The 16,055-nt window shown below is 36.6% G+C and overlaps 1 protein-coding gene across 1 annotated transcript in view; it reads left to right on the forward strand.

Annotated features, from left to right (window-relative positions):
- Positions 1-16,055, forward strand: part of Spag16 (sperm associated antigen 16) — an 883,930-nt gene that overhangs the window by 520,348 nt on the left and 347,527 nt on the right. The gene's annotated exons all lie outside the window — the stretch shown is intronic.

The raw sequence follows: 16,055 nt of genomic DNA on the forward strand, positions 1-16,055 counted from the left end.
GTTTTTTAATATTGAAAACAAATATAACTTAGCATGTGAGATTAAAATTATTTACATTCCCCTTTCTTTTCATATATCAATTCAAGGTTTAAGTACATTTATTTTAAGATCGTAAAGGGCATTCACTTCGAATTTCAGCCTATGTTTTTCAAGCAGCTTATAAATTTAAATCACTGTAATTCTTATGTGCCTGCCTGTGCCTCCTGAGTGCTGGGATGAAAGGTATGAACTACCAACTGGCTATGGATTCCTCATAATAGTTATTCTTATAGGTTTGTTCTGGTCCCTTAACTTTTAGTGTTAGAGGTAAATTTTCAAGTGTTTTGGCTATGTAATCTGTCAGGTTTTTTTTTTTCTAGTTTGAGTTTGTTCCCTGGCAAATTTTAATATTCTAGTCTTAATTAAATAAGATGCCAGTTTGTCCATGATTTCATTATTTTCAGACATTTTGCCTATCTAGCCTGTATGAGCTATATAAAATTTGATGTCTTTGCTAAGTTTTGTTAGGTTATGCCATTTCTATTCATGTCTCCTGTGACCAGATCTCTTATTTTTCCATTTATCTGTCTATTAGTAGTTTTCCACTTTGATGACCATATAACTTTACCATTGCACACACAACATGAATTGGTAATGATAGAGATTTTCCTTCTGCTTTCCTAGTTTTTTTGTGTTTATTTTTTTTTATTTTGACAATTATTTTTTTCCTTATTTATTTAAAGAATTTCCACTTCCTCCCCTCCTCCCAATACCCTCCCACTCCCCCCACTCCCTGTCCTCCTCCCTCACCATTCCCAAGAGCAGTCAGGGTTTCCTGCCCTGTGGGAAATCCAAGTTCTTCCCCCCTCCCTCCAGATCCAGGAAGGTGAGCATCCAAACAGGCCAGGATCCCAAATATCCAGTACATGCAGACGAAACAAGTTCCAGTGCCATTATCAATGGCTTCTCAGACAATCCCTGTGTCAGCCACATTCAGAGAATCCGGTTTGATCACATGCTCGTTCAGTCCCAGTCCAGCTGGCCTTGATGAGCTCTCATTCGATGAGTCCCTTGTATCAGTGGGTGAACACACCCTTCCCAGTCCTTACTTCCTTTTTCATATTCTCCTTCCTTCTGCTCTTCATTTGGACCTTGGTGGCTCAGTCCAGTGCTCCAGTGTGGGTCTCCATCTCTATCTCCATCCATCGTCGGATGAAGATTCCCTCTGGTTCTGCTTTCCTTGCTCACGATCTCCCTCCCTCTGCTTTACATTTGGACCTAGGGAGTTAAGTCCAGTGTTCCAATATGTGTCTCTGTCTATATCTCCATCCTTCGCCATATGAAGGTTCTGTGGTGACATTCAAAATATTCATCAGTATGGTTATGGGCCAAGGCCAGTTCAGGCACCCTCTCCTCTGCTGCCCAGGGAAGAATCTGGGGACCTCTCCTTGGGCCTGGGAACCCCTCCAGAATCAAGTCTCTTGCAAACCCCAAAATGGCTCCCTTAGTTGAGATACACACCTCTCTGCTCCTACATACATCCTTCCTCCCTCCCCCCATCCCATTCCCCCAAGCCATCCCCTAACTGGTCTTGCTGGTTCTTGAAGTAGGTTGTTTCTACAAAGCAAAGGAAATAGTCAACAAGAAAAGATGATGGCTACAGAGTAGAAAAAAATCTTCACCAAGCCCACATCAGACAGAGGGTTTATCTCCAATATATGCAAAGAATTTAAGAAATTGGTCATCAAAAGAACAAATAATCCAATAAAAAATAGCACACAGACCTAAACAGAGAACACTCAACAGATGAATCTAAAATGATTAAAAGACACTTAGGAAAATGCTCAACATCCTTAGCCATCAGAGAAATGCAAATCAAACAATTCTGACATTACATCTTAGACCTGTAAGAATGGACAAGTTCAAAAACACTGATGACAACTTATGTTGGAGAGGATATGAGGCAAAGGGAACACTTCTGCATTGCTGGTAGGAGCGGAAAGTGGTACAACTGCTTTGAATATCAGTATGGCAATTTCTCAGAAAATTAGGGAATTATCTATCCTTTTCTTTTGATTAAATACATCTTCTGAAGTGTGATTAGATCTTTCTTTACCAGCTTGTCCTGTGGGATTGTGTGGGATCCCTGTAAAATGGTTTATGTTATAATATGAAAGAAAATTTCTTTTTACTAGAGACATACGCTAGAGCATTGTCAGTTTTAATTTGTACAGATATAACCACAATAGTAAAAATTGCTAATAAATGTGTAATTACAGAATCAGCTTTTTCAGAACTTAAAAATGTTGCCCATCAAAATCCTGAATGTGGATCTGTGGTATGGTGCAGATTTTTTAATTTTCCAGTCTCTACAAAATGAAACACACCTATTTTCCAAATTTCATTTCTTTGCGTACCTTTTGGGTTACTTCCTGTAGGTAATGGAGCTTTTTTATAAAAGAACAAGTAGGACATTTCCTTATATTTGTTTTGCTTGTTGCCAAGAATGGAATAAATCTTTCTTCAAACATTTGCTGTTGATATAGAGAGGCTTCTAGCACATTTCCTATTAATAGCTAATCAATTTCATCATTGCCTTATGCTAGAGGGCCTGGTAGACCCATATGGGATCTGATATATGTTGTGCACCAAGGATGATTTGTTTTTCTGATGACTTGTGGCAGTTAAATAAATAGTGAAGTTGATTCTAAATTATCTGGAATAAATTCAATGGTTTCAATATATTAAACAACTCTTTCTGTATAATGAGAGTCAGTAGCTATATTAAGATATCCAGGAAAATCTAAGGATACCAGAAGAATTGCCCATGGCTCTAATTTTTTAACTGAATCATAGGAATTTTGAGCCACTTTGCTTATTTTTCCTGACTTATAGCCTGCCTTTCCTGATTTATGTGCATCAGTATAGAATGTAGGAGCTCTGGAAATTGGTGTCCCCTTGACTGTATGAGGAAGAATCAAATTAGTTCTTTTCATAACCTGAAGTCTCTTGTTTGGGGGATACTTGTTGTGAATCTCTCCAAAAAAAAAATGATTGCAAGCTCTTTACCAATGTTTATTTTCTGCCCATAATGCAATTTCAGCATTAGTAAAAGGTATCACAATTCCTTCTAATTTAAAAAGCCTCATTTTTCATTTCAGAATCAATTCAGCAACATTACTATGTAAGTACTTAATTTTTATCCTGCTCGCATGCTAAAATATCAATTCTAAGATCTTTTCTCCTCTTTGCATAAGAATTTCTGTGGGAGAATGGGTAGAAGGCAAAACAACTAAAATATAGTCAAGCTGTGGTATTTAGTGATCCACATATGCGTCCTGGAATCTCGTTTCTTCTCAGAATCAGCTGATATGTTTCTTGCACTATTTAAGTTCTTATCACCTTGTAAGGTTTAAGATAAATTACTTACCTCTTCTTGAATAGTTAATCCAACTGTGGGCCCTAATCAGTTAATCTCTCCCAGAAAATTTTGAAAATCATTAAGACTCTGTAATTTATCTCTACTGATTTATACTTTCTGCTGCATAATTTTCTATAAACCTATCTTATATCCTAGATAACTGATAGAATCTTCTTTTTGAATTTTTCAGGTGTAATTTTTAATCTCCAGCAAGGCAAAATTCTTTTTACTTCATCAAACATTTTTTCCTAAAGTGTCTACATCTGAATCAGCCAATAATGTACCATGCATATAATGATGGATTTTAGCTTAAGGAAACTAATTATGAATTATTTCTAATGGCTGTTGTATATACTGCTGACACAAGGTGGTGGTACTTAACATTCCTTGTGGAAGAACTTTCTATTCAGACCTTTTAACAGGTTGAAGATTATATGGAGACACTGTGAAGGGAAATCTTTTCTTTATCGTTTTCTTGTAAAGTTATAGTAAAAAAAAATAATCAGGCTTCTATATCAATCTCTACAATAGACCATGACTTAGATAACAAAGAGAAAAAGGAAATTCCATTTCAAAGAGTCCATTGGCTGAATTACCTATTAACAGTATTCATTTCCACATTTATTTTTAATGACAAATATAGAAGAATTCTAAGGTCTGGTCAGTTCTCCAATATATTGAACATTTAGCTGCTCTGTGCTAGATGCTCTAGTGATGTAATTTTTCTGATGTCAAAAGTTATTGTTTATCCCACACAGGTTTGTCAGTTTACCTTTTTTAATGGTAGGGTGCTTGAATGGTGAAGAGCTTCTGTATCCTGCTAATATATAACCTGATTGGTCTGTGTGACTATTTTAGATAATGCTTTTAGTATTTTTCTCAGAAGCATTCTTTATTTTATGGTTTGTTTCTGAGACTGAAAGATTGCTAATCTGTGTTTCCCATTGCTTCAACAAATCTCATGGCCATACATTCATGGCTATGTTAGCCACATCTGGCTTTAAATTTCTAATTTGTTCTTCTGTCTTTATACATGTGACCCATCTTGCACTTTGTTTTACCTGATTAAACTTCAATCCATAAAAACTGAATATTTACCCCCTAAACAGGCCAATCTGGATGTCAAGATTTTAGAGAAATTATTGTTTCATCTGTTCCTGTGCCTAGTAAGCCTTTAACTTCAATGCCATTTATTTTTATTTTTAGCTTTGATCTCTGGTCATTTAGTTTGCTAAAATACCTGTTTTCTGGTATTCCCTAATTTTTTTTTAGTTTTTTCTACTGAAATTGTGCTGTTCTTGTTAACACCCAGAACAGTGCTTTTTTAACAATAGGAATTAAATATTTTAATTGATCTATGGATGAGTTTCTCTGATGCTGACAGGGCATCATTTAATAAGATTTTAAATCAAGACCTGTGGGAGGCCCTTTAGGGTATTTTCCAATGGCAAAGGGTTTCTTTGCTTGTCCCTTGTTGATCTGCATTCATTAGTCCAGTTCTGGCCTTTGCAACACATTCTGCATGATTCAGAACCTGGGGCTCTTCTGTTTGGATTATCTCTAGAAAAAAAATTAATTCTAAGAATGTCTTGCATACAATCCTTTTTCATATGACCTTCTCTTCCACAATTAAAACATCTGAAATGTTGATTTTCCTTAAAACTTTTAGAAACTACTTCTCCTACCAGAGTATCATTATGAATGTCAGATCCAGAATCAACTGTAATTCTAATCCATCCATCTATTGGTGCTGATCTATTCTTTAAAGGCATAATTACCCTTTTGCATTGTGAATTAACATTTTCAAAAGCCAAAGATTCAATTAACATTTGTCTGACTTCTAGATCTGATACTATCTATTTACAGGTAGAGTCAATCATTTTTAAAAAAAAGTCAGTGAAGGCTTCTTTTGGGTCTTGTTTAATTTTGGTAAATGACTCAGATATCGTCCTAGATTCTTTAACTTTGCCCAAGCATTTAAACTGCTCAATGACACAGTGTCAAGGTATGATCTTTGAATTCAAGCTGCCTTTGTAACTCAGTATATTGACTTTCACCCAGAAACTAATACTGGGAAATATTAATACTTCTAGCCCTATTTCTTTGTTCTATGTACCTAGCTTCTTCATGTTGCCATTGTCGCTGAGGACCAGGTCTTTACAGTCTTGGGGGATAATTCTGTTCTGAGTTGCCCATGAATATAATACCTATTTCACATAGGTTGAAGGCATACCACATGATACAACTGCTTTATTAAATCTCCTCAAATTTAATATTCTATAGGATTCCATTTAGCTTCTTCATAACCTTGGGGGTGCCTGTTATCTTTTGATAGTTCTTGTATAGTAACTGGATAAACTAAGGTTGGTTTTCTAGTAAAATTTGGCCACCCTACTTCAGTTTCTTGTCTATATTCCTTTGTGTCTGAGTAGTTTTCTTATTTTTATTTATACGTCTAGGTCTTGTATTTTTTCAATCTACTTTTCATATTTGGCACCAGAACTTTACCTGGTAAGCCACTGCCTTGTGGCGATACATGTGGATACATAGGTGGATATTATACATAAAACAAAGGATAATGAGCATAGTCCATGATCCCAGAGAATCTAGGCAACAAGGAGAACACTGAGAAATACATACATGGATCTCTCTGGAAGGGCAATTAGACAAGATCTCCTAGGAAAATTGGGGGAGGGTGAAAATGGCTGGGAGATGGAGAGGGGAGAATACGAGGGAAACAGATAGTTGAGATGGGGAAAAGACAGAGATGGAAATTTTCAAGAATTCTCAAGAATGACCCCAGCTAAAACCCTAAGCAATAGTGGAGAGGGTACCTGATCTGACCTTCTGTAATCAAATTGATGACTATCTTAATTGTCATCATAGAACCTTCATCCAGCAATTGTTGAGAGCAGATGCAGAGATCCACAGCTAAAAACTAGACTGATCTTCCAGAGACCAGTTCAAGAGAGGAAGAAGAAATGATATGAGCAAAGGGGTTAAGACCATGAAGGTGATACCCACAGAAATAGCTTACTTGAGCTAATGAGAACTCACTGACTCCAGACTGATAGTGGGGGAACCTACATAGTACAAAACTAGGTCCACTGAATGTGGGTGACAGTTGTGTGTCTTGGGAAGTCTGTGGATCCACTGACAGTGGGACCAGAATTTATTCCCAGTGCTTGAACTGACATTTTAGAGTTTATTCTTTTTGGAGGGATGCCTTGCTCAGACTCGATATAAGGGGGAGGGCCTAATTCCTGTCTCAAAGTGATGTGTCAGTCTTTGTTGACTCCCTTCAGGAAGCCTTAAACTCTCTGAGGAATGGATGGGGGGGCTGAAGTGGGGGAAAGGTGAGGAAAGCAGGAGGGGAGCTGGTATAGGTATGTAAAATGAGGAAAACTATTATAAAAATTTAATGAAAAAGAATATAAAAACACTGAATTAATAAGTACAAATTATTCTTCTAGGAAAAATGGGGGTCAGTAGCCTATCAGCTGATTTATTAACTAGTTAATACATTGTTGTAGGAGGCTGCTTGGATGCTTGTTCATTTCCCGGCTGCCCAGACTCCCAAAATAACCACATAGAAACTCTATTAATTAAATCACTGCTTGGTCCATTAGCTCTAACTTCTTATTGACTAACTCTTACGTCTTAATTTAACCCATTTCTAGTAATCTGTGTATCACCATGTGGCTGTGGCTTACCAAGTAAAGGGTAACTCCAATGCATGAACTGATTTTGTGGAGCTCATTCTCTATGAAGAGATACATTGCTTAGCCTAAACACGGTAGGGAGGAGCTTGGTATGGCTTCAATGAGGGAGATGATGGGACAGATTTAGTTGACTTCCCAGGGGAAGCTTTCTTCTCTCTGAGAAGCAGATGGGGGGTGGAGTAGGGGTAGGAGGAAAAGCAGGAGAAAAGGAAGTAGAGTGATCTGGGATTGGTAGGAGATAAATAAATTAATTAAATTAAAAGATAAAGTAGATAAGCCTATCCATTTCCTCAAATGTGTGTCATCTCACTTCTTTTCAGTGAAAACATTGAAAATTCTTTCTCCTAGTTTTTTTTTTTTTAACGTGCAACCAGTTATCTTAATCAATTATCACTCTGTTGATGTGGGAAGTCCTTCTCTATATGTGTTGCTTCTATTGGTTAGTGAATAAAGCTTCGCCTATGGCAGGGCAGAATATAGCCCTGGAGTAGATATAGAGAGTAGGTGGAGTCAAGGAGATGCCATGTAGCTGCTGAAGGAGACAGACACAGGAATCTTGCCTGGTAAGCCACGGCCTTGTGGCAATACACAGGTTAATAGAAATGTGTTAATATAAGTTATGAGTCAGCCAGGAATATGCCTGAGCTATTGGCCAAACAGTGTTATAATTAATACAGTTTCTGTGTCATTATTCAGTCTGGACAGCTGGAAAACAAATGAAATACAGTTTACCTCCATTTACACCCTGCTGTGCAATGCAACACTGCAATTTATTACTCATATCTAAGTGCAAGGTTTGCTGATGATTATGCTTTAAAGGGTGAGCTTTTGATAGATATTTCAGAGTTGTATAACCACACATGCACACACACACACACACACACACACACACACACAAACGTGAAATATGAAGAATGTCAGCCCTTTTTTAGTAAACTGTTAGGGAGGGTGGTCAGGTGCTTATCAAGTTTGGGCTTGAAAGTGAAGTCTTTCACAGCTCTGAATTTTCTCTGGCAGACACTTGGAAAGGCCAGCTAGGAGAGCCTTGGGATCTTGCAAACTAGCTCAATCTTTAAGTCTTTTTGTGATGGCAAAAACAGTGAGTGGAACCATATTCCTGGTAATAGTTTTATATGCCAGAGATGAAACTAGTTTTGAAGATGGCTCAGATGAGTTTGACTAGAGCTTGGTCAAAAGACAAATTAATTTTAGCAAGTTGTGAAATTTGCGAAAATGAAGTCACAAAAAACAAGGGCTGATTTAACTTGGCATTCTTGTGTGTAAATTTTTGGAGCAGTAAGCAAGAAATGTCATCATAAACCATAGTGTAAAATAGAGAAACTTGTCTTAAAGTTATTTGTTATGGCCTTTATTTTATTTTGCCTTGAATTGTCATTTTGACTTTTTAAAATTTTAATCTTCTGGGTTTTGTTATTCAATTATTTTTTTCTTACTGCTGTCAGGGTGTGCTACTCTGACATCTTTACCTCCACTTGACTCAAATTTCTACTTTCATACAGAAATATGAACACATATCTCTTATATAAAATGGTACAGTATTGACATTGCCAACAGTTAATCTTGATTGACAACTTGGTTGAATTAAAAATTATCTAGGCCACCGGTTCTCAACCTGTTGGTCATGACCCTTTTGGGGGGTCATATTACCATTTCACAGGGGTCAAGATATTTACAGTATGATTTATAAGAGTAACAAAATTAGAGTCATGAAGAAGCAAGAGAAATAATTCTATGATTGGTCATCATCACAGCTTGAGGAACTGTATTAAAGGACACAGAAAGGCTGGTCTAGGAGGTTAGCAGTTTCTCTAGGTGCATCTTTGAGGGTGAGTCCACAGATACCTGAGGGCAGAGAAAAACAATTTGCTCTGAATGTAGGCAGCATCATCCTATGAGCTAGGGACTCAGAACAAATAACGGGAAAAGGACACTAGCTCAGTCTTTATCCCCTCATCCATCTCTGTGCTTCCTGACTGTCCTGAAGTGAACAGTCTCCATCACCACATGCATCTTTACCCATGGTGTTTAATTTCACCTCAGCCTCTAGATATATACAATTAGCTTCTATGATAAGGTGAAATCTGGAGCCAAAACTAAACTTTGCACTTTTTAATGTTATAATGCTATCATGTTATAATGCCAGGCTCTTTGTCATAGTAAAGTCTAATATAGCAAGTACCCTACATAAGATAAATAATATAATGTAAATGCTGTATACATACTCGTTAGACTTTATTGGTCATATAATAAGGAACAAATTACTATCCATTATATATGCAATTTTTCAAATCCTTTTTACCCCTGATTGGGGTAGAAACCATGGATAAACAACCCCTGAATACAGTAATAGCACTGGATTTGAGCTTGTGAGGAATCTGCCTTTAGTGTGAATGTAGATTTATGGCCAAAGGAAAAAAAATGCTATGTTTATATGATTACTCTCTAGAGTTTAGACCAAAAACTTGCCTGGATGATGCTCAAACATCATTTATTGTTACTCCTGCATCCACCCCATAAATTGCAGAGAGGTTGTTTATGTAGTTGAGGCAGAATCTGTAGTAGATTTTATTTAGAATGAACAACTTTGTTGAATAGTCCATTGAATTCCATATTTGCAAATAGAGAATTTTTCCCGTGATTACATATTGTTCATCTAAAGCAACATACTTTCATTAGAAAATGGTCTTTATTTTGAAGTAAAAATGCAGAGATCACTTTAATTTATCTCACTAAAGTGCAGTATCCTGGAAGATTTTAAAAGAACTAAGATAAAGTTTTATAAATAAGCTAGTAGGTGCGTTGGATGTTATGAATCACAGTGTTGGGATTTTTAGAGTTTACATTTCTGTCTCAAATCTCCATCCTCAGAGGTGGGCCATGTTAGATGTGTAGAGGGCATTCATGGGACACACTGATTTACAATGAAAGAGTGGGTGAGAAACTTGAGTGCAGGCTTAGTTTTCCTCTCTAGGGCTCTGCCTCTCTTATTTTGATTTCAAAGTGAAAGTAGATGGGACCTGGGACTCCCTGGGTCCAGAGGCTCCATTCTCTTCATAGATTAGAAGAAAGCACAGTGTTTCTGCAAGTCAACTGATATAAGAACAGAGGTGGATATTTCGGGTGCTTTCCTTAGGGAGGGGTAGAGAGTCTGTTAGAAAAAGGATTAGAAAAGACGAAGCTAACAGATTCCCCTTCTCTATTAATATTGCAGATCAAAGCAGATCGAAAGGGAGACAAGACATCTTTCTGACAAGGCATGATTTGCATGACTTTCTCATTTCTTACAGTCTCTAAACACTAGGTGATCATCATAAGCCTGTCTTTTTAGTTATATGTTGTATGTCCTGTAGGAATCCTTATCCCTATGGCCCACATTACACTTTCAAAAGAAGAATAGATTCAAAATCCCTTCTTCAGAGCCTCTTAAAATTATATCTGTGACTGCTTCCTATGAATGTTTTGTAATCCCACTGACCACATTTTTATCTGTACATACATGCAAGACTGAGATTTTTAAAGGTGCCACTTTAAATTAAACAATTATATTAAAATGCATAGAAATAATGACCTTCACATGAGGCATTTGTTTGTTAGAATGTTTTTCTCTTATATTTGACTTATATATGGAAAGTGCAATATAAAGGAAGATTATTTGAGCTGAAATAGTAGATAATCATTTATTTATTTTTGCAGCAAATTGAAAAATTAAAAAAAAATTCAGTTACCAAAATAATAAAAATCAAATGAAATACATAAGGAAATGGAATAGAGATAAGCAGAAATAAATGATTAAAAAACATAGGAAGTCAGCTAAGAAATAGCTGTTGTGGGCCCCCAAGTTGGCTCAGTTGGTAAAGACACATGTTCCTAAACTAAAGATCTCACTTCCGGCCCCAGGATCTTAGAGGAAGACAAGAAACAATTCGACAGTTCTGACCGCCACATGCAAACTGTGGCGTCTCTGTGAATGTATGAGAGCAAACTGTGGCGTCTCTGTGAATATCTCTATGAGAACAAATTGTGGCGTCTCTGTGAATATCTCTATGAGAACAAACTGTGGCGTCTCTGTGAATATCTCTGTGAGAACAAATTTAAAAAGAGACAGAAACAGCTGTTTCCTGAAAACTAACTCCTTCCTCTAAAACAGTAGGAAAACAGTGCGCGAGAGAAAAAGAAGACTGAATCAGGGCATCGTGCTGCTGTTTCTGTACAGATGTACACGTCATGTCCATTCTGCCTGTCCTGTCATGCTCCATCACTTTAGGCTATTTTCCCCATTTTGAAGGAGTTTTGAAAAGGTCGTTCTTCTCTAGCAGCTAAATAATCTCTCCCAGGTCTGTTCCTTCAGCGGGCAGCCCAGGACTCAGTCACCTCAGCCAGTGACATCTCCAGATTCCCTCTTACCTTAAGGAGTTCTCTCTTTCCTTGACATGCGTGAAGACCTTTTCCTTTTTTTGCGGGGGGGGGGAAGCATATGAGCCATATCATTGAAGAATTTTCTCTATACCTTTCCTGCCAACAGAAATGAATGTATTCCCAAATAATTGAATTGAGTTTTAATGATGATAAAAATCCAAGTCTGGATATGATTATGAGTGTATACAACATTTTATTATAAGTACATTTAATGTTAGGACACAATTTACCAAGTTACATATTTTTTCTGTATATGCATTTATTAAATAGTATTGCAATAAAATATATTTTAATCCTTTGTATTTGAATAAAATAATCCTAAAGTTTGCAAATAGAGAGATAGTTGACAACATGGGAAATATGTCAAAAATATATACACATATATGGATATATGTACATTGTATTCCTGGTAACATATTATGACACAGACACTTGAATAAATATTTCAGTGTTATTTCAAAATCCAAAATTTAAAAGAATATAACATTTTAAGTTTTTATGCATGAGCACAATGTATTTTGATCCTATCCAAACTCCTCTCAGACCTCCTTCCCACCCACTGCCAGTTTCATGGCCTCTGCTTTGGTTTTGTTTGTAAATGACAATATAAGAATGGGTATGAGGCCAGCCACTGGAATGTGGATGATCTGCCTGGACCTGCACCCGTAATGAAAACTGATTCTCCCTCCTCCAGTAGCCACCAGTGGTCAACATCTCTGTTTCTGGGTCTGAGGGATCATTAGCCCCTTATCCACCCTTGCTGGAGCGTTGACTGGTTGATCTTATGCAGACCTTGTATAGACAACCACAGTGACTGTGAGTTTATAAGTACAACACTTCTCTCACTGTCAGAAAATACTGTTTTGCCCCAGTCTTCAGCAACTTTTGCTTCTTGCAATCATTTCTACCTCGTCCACAATGTTCTCTGATCCTTGGAAGAAGAAATGTGTGTGTGTGTGTATGTGTGTGTGTGTGTGCACGCACGCACATGCTCACGTCAATTATAGCCTCAAGTGAACCTACTATTATTTTGATAAATGAACATAGCATTAAATTGCTCTTTAATTTGTATCTTATACTAATATTAATGCAGTTTTTGGTACTCACTAGAGACTTACATCTGGCCAAAGTGAAGAGAATAGGTATCTGTGAACTGCTCATTCATAAACAGAGGAAGTTTTAATATACATAACGACAAATTCTATATAAAAAACATTTTGATGTTAGAATGTAATTCTTATAGGATGAATTGCCTCTATTTAGAAAAACCTCTGTATTTTATACCTATATCCTTTTTTGCTATATTTCCTTTACCAGTAGTTATCAAAATTGGGAAATGGCATTTTAGCTTACTCGGTATTGACCACCTAAGATGCCTTTGTTCTTTTCATACACTAAAGTTCCTGCCTGGCGCCGTTTTCACTCAGTGTGAATGACTTCAATCCAGCATGTCTTGTAGGGAAGATTTCCTAGCGATCAATTTTTTCAGCTTTCATTGATCTGAAATTTTGTTTCATCTTCATAAATAAAGGTATTATTAGCTGAATCTCTAAATTCAGCACTTTTGAAAACATAATTCTGTCCTCTCCTTTCTTCTTTTTTCTTTTTCTAGTGATAAGTCGGCTGCCATTGGAGTCTTGTTCCCTTGTATGTTCTGTTTCTTTTATCTATGACAACTTTGGGATTTCTTGTTACTGTTTTCTTTTATGCCTTGTTTTGACATTTTGACTATGATATGCTTTGGTACATTGTTATTGGAGTTAAAAATTATGTCAGAACTATAATATTTTCCTTTAAATTGGAAACAATTTTAGCCATTATTTCTCAAAAATGTTTCTTAGTGCTCTACACTTCTCTGGAAACTCAAGTACATGTGTGTTAAACATTCCCATATTTTCCTACTGATGACTAAAAATCTCTGAATTTTTATTCTTTTCTGAACTATCTAAACAGATATTTTGTTTACTCAATGATTTTTTTAATTTTATGTACTTATCTCATTATTTATGAGCCCCCAATTTTAACATTTTTATTTATCTTAGGACATTATCTCTACAAGCACTGTAACTACATATTCATTTACATACTTGTACATTTTGTAAAATATTTTTTGAAATCTTTGATTTCAACAATTAGTTCAAGATCTGTTTTTTTATTGTTTCTTTTTCCTGATTGTGGCTCTTATTTTTCTATGTCTTTATATGCATAGCAATTTTTATATACACAGGATGTTCCTCTTGAATAAGAATCTGTATATAGATAATTTTCATGTATAAGGCAAGATTCTGTTTTGGTTAGTGTGCTTTCACATCTAGTTTTATTATTTGATAATAAAATATGCTGTTTATTTGAGGTCAATTCATGAATCTAATATCTGCTCCTGTGGTAGAACTTTTCTGTAGTCCCAAGTGAAAGGCTTGGATATTCAGTAATGTCAATTCACTCTGACTAAAAATTAAAATCTAAACCCTTCTGGAAGTCCTCCATCCTTGGTGTCATTGTTTTGTTGTTGATGGTAGAGCAGGGATTCCTTATAGACCTTGTGAAATCACAGTCTGAGGAAATCCCATCTAAACAGCTCATGATGGATCCTTGCATACTAATTACTGCCAATCTCAGCTCAGTTCCTTTTACATAGAATTCCCACACTGTAAATTCCTAGAGAAAGAAGGGGTGAGCAGTTTGCCTCAGACTTTTTCAGTGTAATGAAAGAGTAAAAATAAGTGGGACGAAATAAGACTACATTTTGGTTTTGCTCACCATGCCCTCTAGAAGTGAAAATAATTTTACACTCCATTTTCATTTCAATTACTTTTTTCACTTTTGGATATATTTTAAGATTATTATTATTGTAATTATTTTTCTTATCTCTGAGATTTAATGTAATTATATTATATACTCATTATAATTGCCTCACTTCCCTCCCTTTCCTCTCTCCAAATCCTCCCATATACCTCTCCATGACCTCTTTCAATTTCGTCGCCTCCTTGTTCTTTAACTGTTGTGACATGGCAGGGAGGGAGGGAGGGAGGGAGGGAGGGAAGAAGGAAAGACTCCATGAGTTTTAAAAAATGAGATAAATTCAATACTGTAAGAATGAAGCATATGTTTAAAAATTCAAATTTGGAGCTGGAGAGAAGGCTCAAGTTAAGAACACAGGCTACTCTTCTAAACCCTGATATCTTAAAAAAATGTCAAAATTTACAAAGTGAGGAGAAAACTTTTCTTAAAATCTCTGAGGCACCAAGCTCAAAACGACCTCGGTCCTTCTATTTCCTATTGTCACACTTGGTCAAAGACTTTTACAGCAGCAATGTGTTGAACATCCAGGTATTTTCAGCTAAGCCATTTTCTTTGCCGAAGGAGGAAATCTGCCACCCAGAGTCAATCCCTTATCCTGCTGGGTTTTGTCCATGTCAAGACTGGCATCCAGCCTTCTGCCTTTGGCTCAGGTTGGCCCATCACATCATATGATCACAGGAGGCATAACTAAGCCAGAGAGGAGATGCATAGACAGGTCAGAGTCATTGGTGCTCCCCGTTAGTGGTGTATGCATGCTGATTTTCCTTACTGATTCCACTTTCTCTAGTTTTGCAATGGATTTATAAATGACATTATTTTAAAATGATTTGCCATTACAGATGAAGGTGATGCTGCCCAGTGCGTGTCCTGTTTTGAGTGACAGTCCATCCATAACACGGCAAAGGGTGAAGACACAGTGGCCTCTCCTCCTCTCTCATTTCCTGTAGTTCAGATCAATGGCTCTCAAACGTCAGCGTGCATCTGAATTCCCTGGAGTGCTTACTAAAACAGATTGCTGGGCCTCACTCCAGAATGTCTGATTCAATAGGTTTGAGATGAGGCTGAGAATTTGCATTTTGGATCCAGTCCCAAGTGATGCTGATACTGCTAGTCTGAATGAAACACTCTGAAAAACACTTGTTTAAATTCTCATCCCCAAAGGCAAATTATAATTACCAGTGCAGACATTAATACGTCAATGCCTGGATCCATCATGGATCAATTAGAAGGGAATATTTCAGGCTTGAAACTGAATATGAGTACTTTCCAAAAGTATGACCAGTCATTGTAATGTAGAGACAGAGGAACCAAGTAGGGAAATGGTGACCTAAGAAAGTTGATTTGACCTTTGGGATTTGTGGGAGATGTTCTTTTCATAACATGTTCTTTTACTAGTTGGAGACAATTTTTATATATTTATTTCAAGGCATAGATAAGCAATATAGGGCCAGTAAGACTTTCAGCGGATAAAAGTGATTGTGATAAGGCTGATGATCTCAGTGTGACTGATAGAACCCACAACAGTGGGAGGAGAGAGTGGACTCCTGGAAGCTGCCCTCTGACTTCTACACACGTACCTAAAGAAACCCTGTTAAAAGTAGTGTAAGGTAACAGCACAAATTGTTCCATAATTTGAAGGCAATTTAAATGTATTTGATCCTACTAACTATTTTTAAGTGCTTATGTGATTATAA

The sequence above is a fragment of the Myodes glareolus genome, chromosome 1, assembly GCF_982192425.1.
Source record: "Myodes glareolus chromosome 1, mMyoGla1.1, whole genome shotgun sequence".
NCBI classification, from domain to species: domain Eukaryota; kingdom Metazoa; phylum Chordata; class Mammalia; order Rodentia; family Cricetidae; genus Myodes; species Myodes glareolus.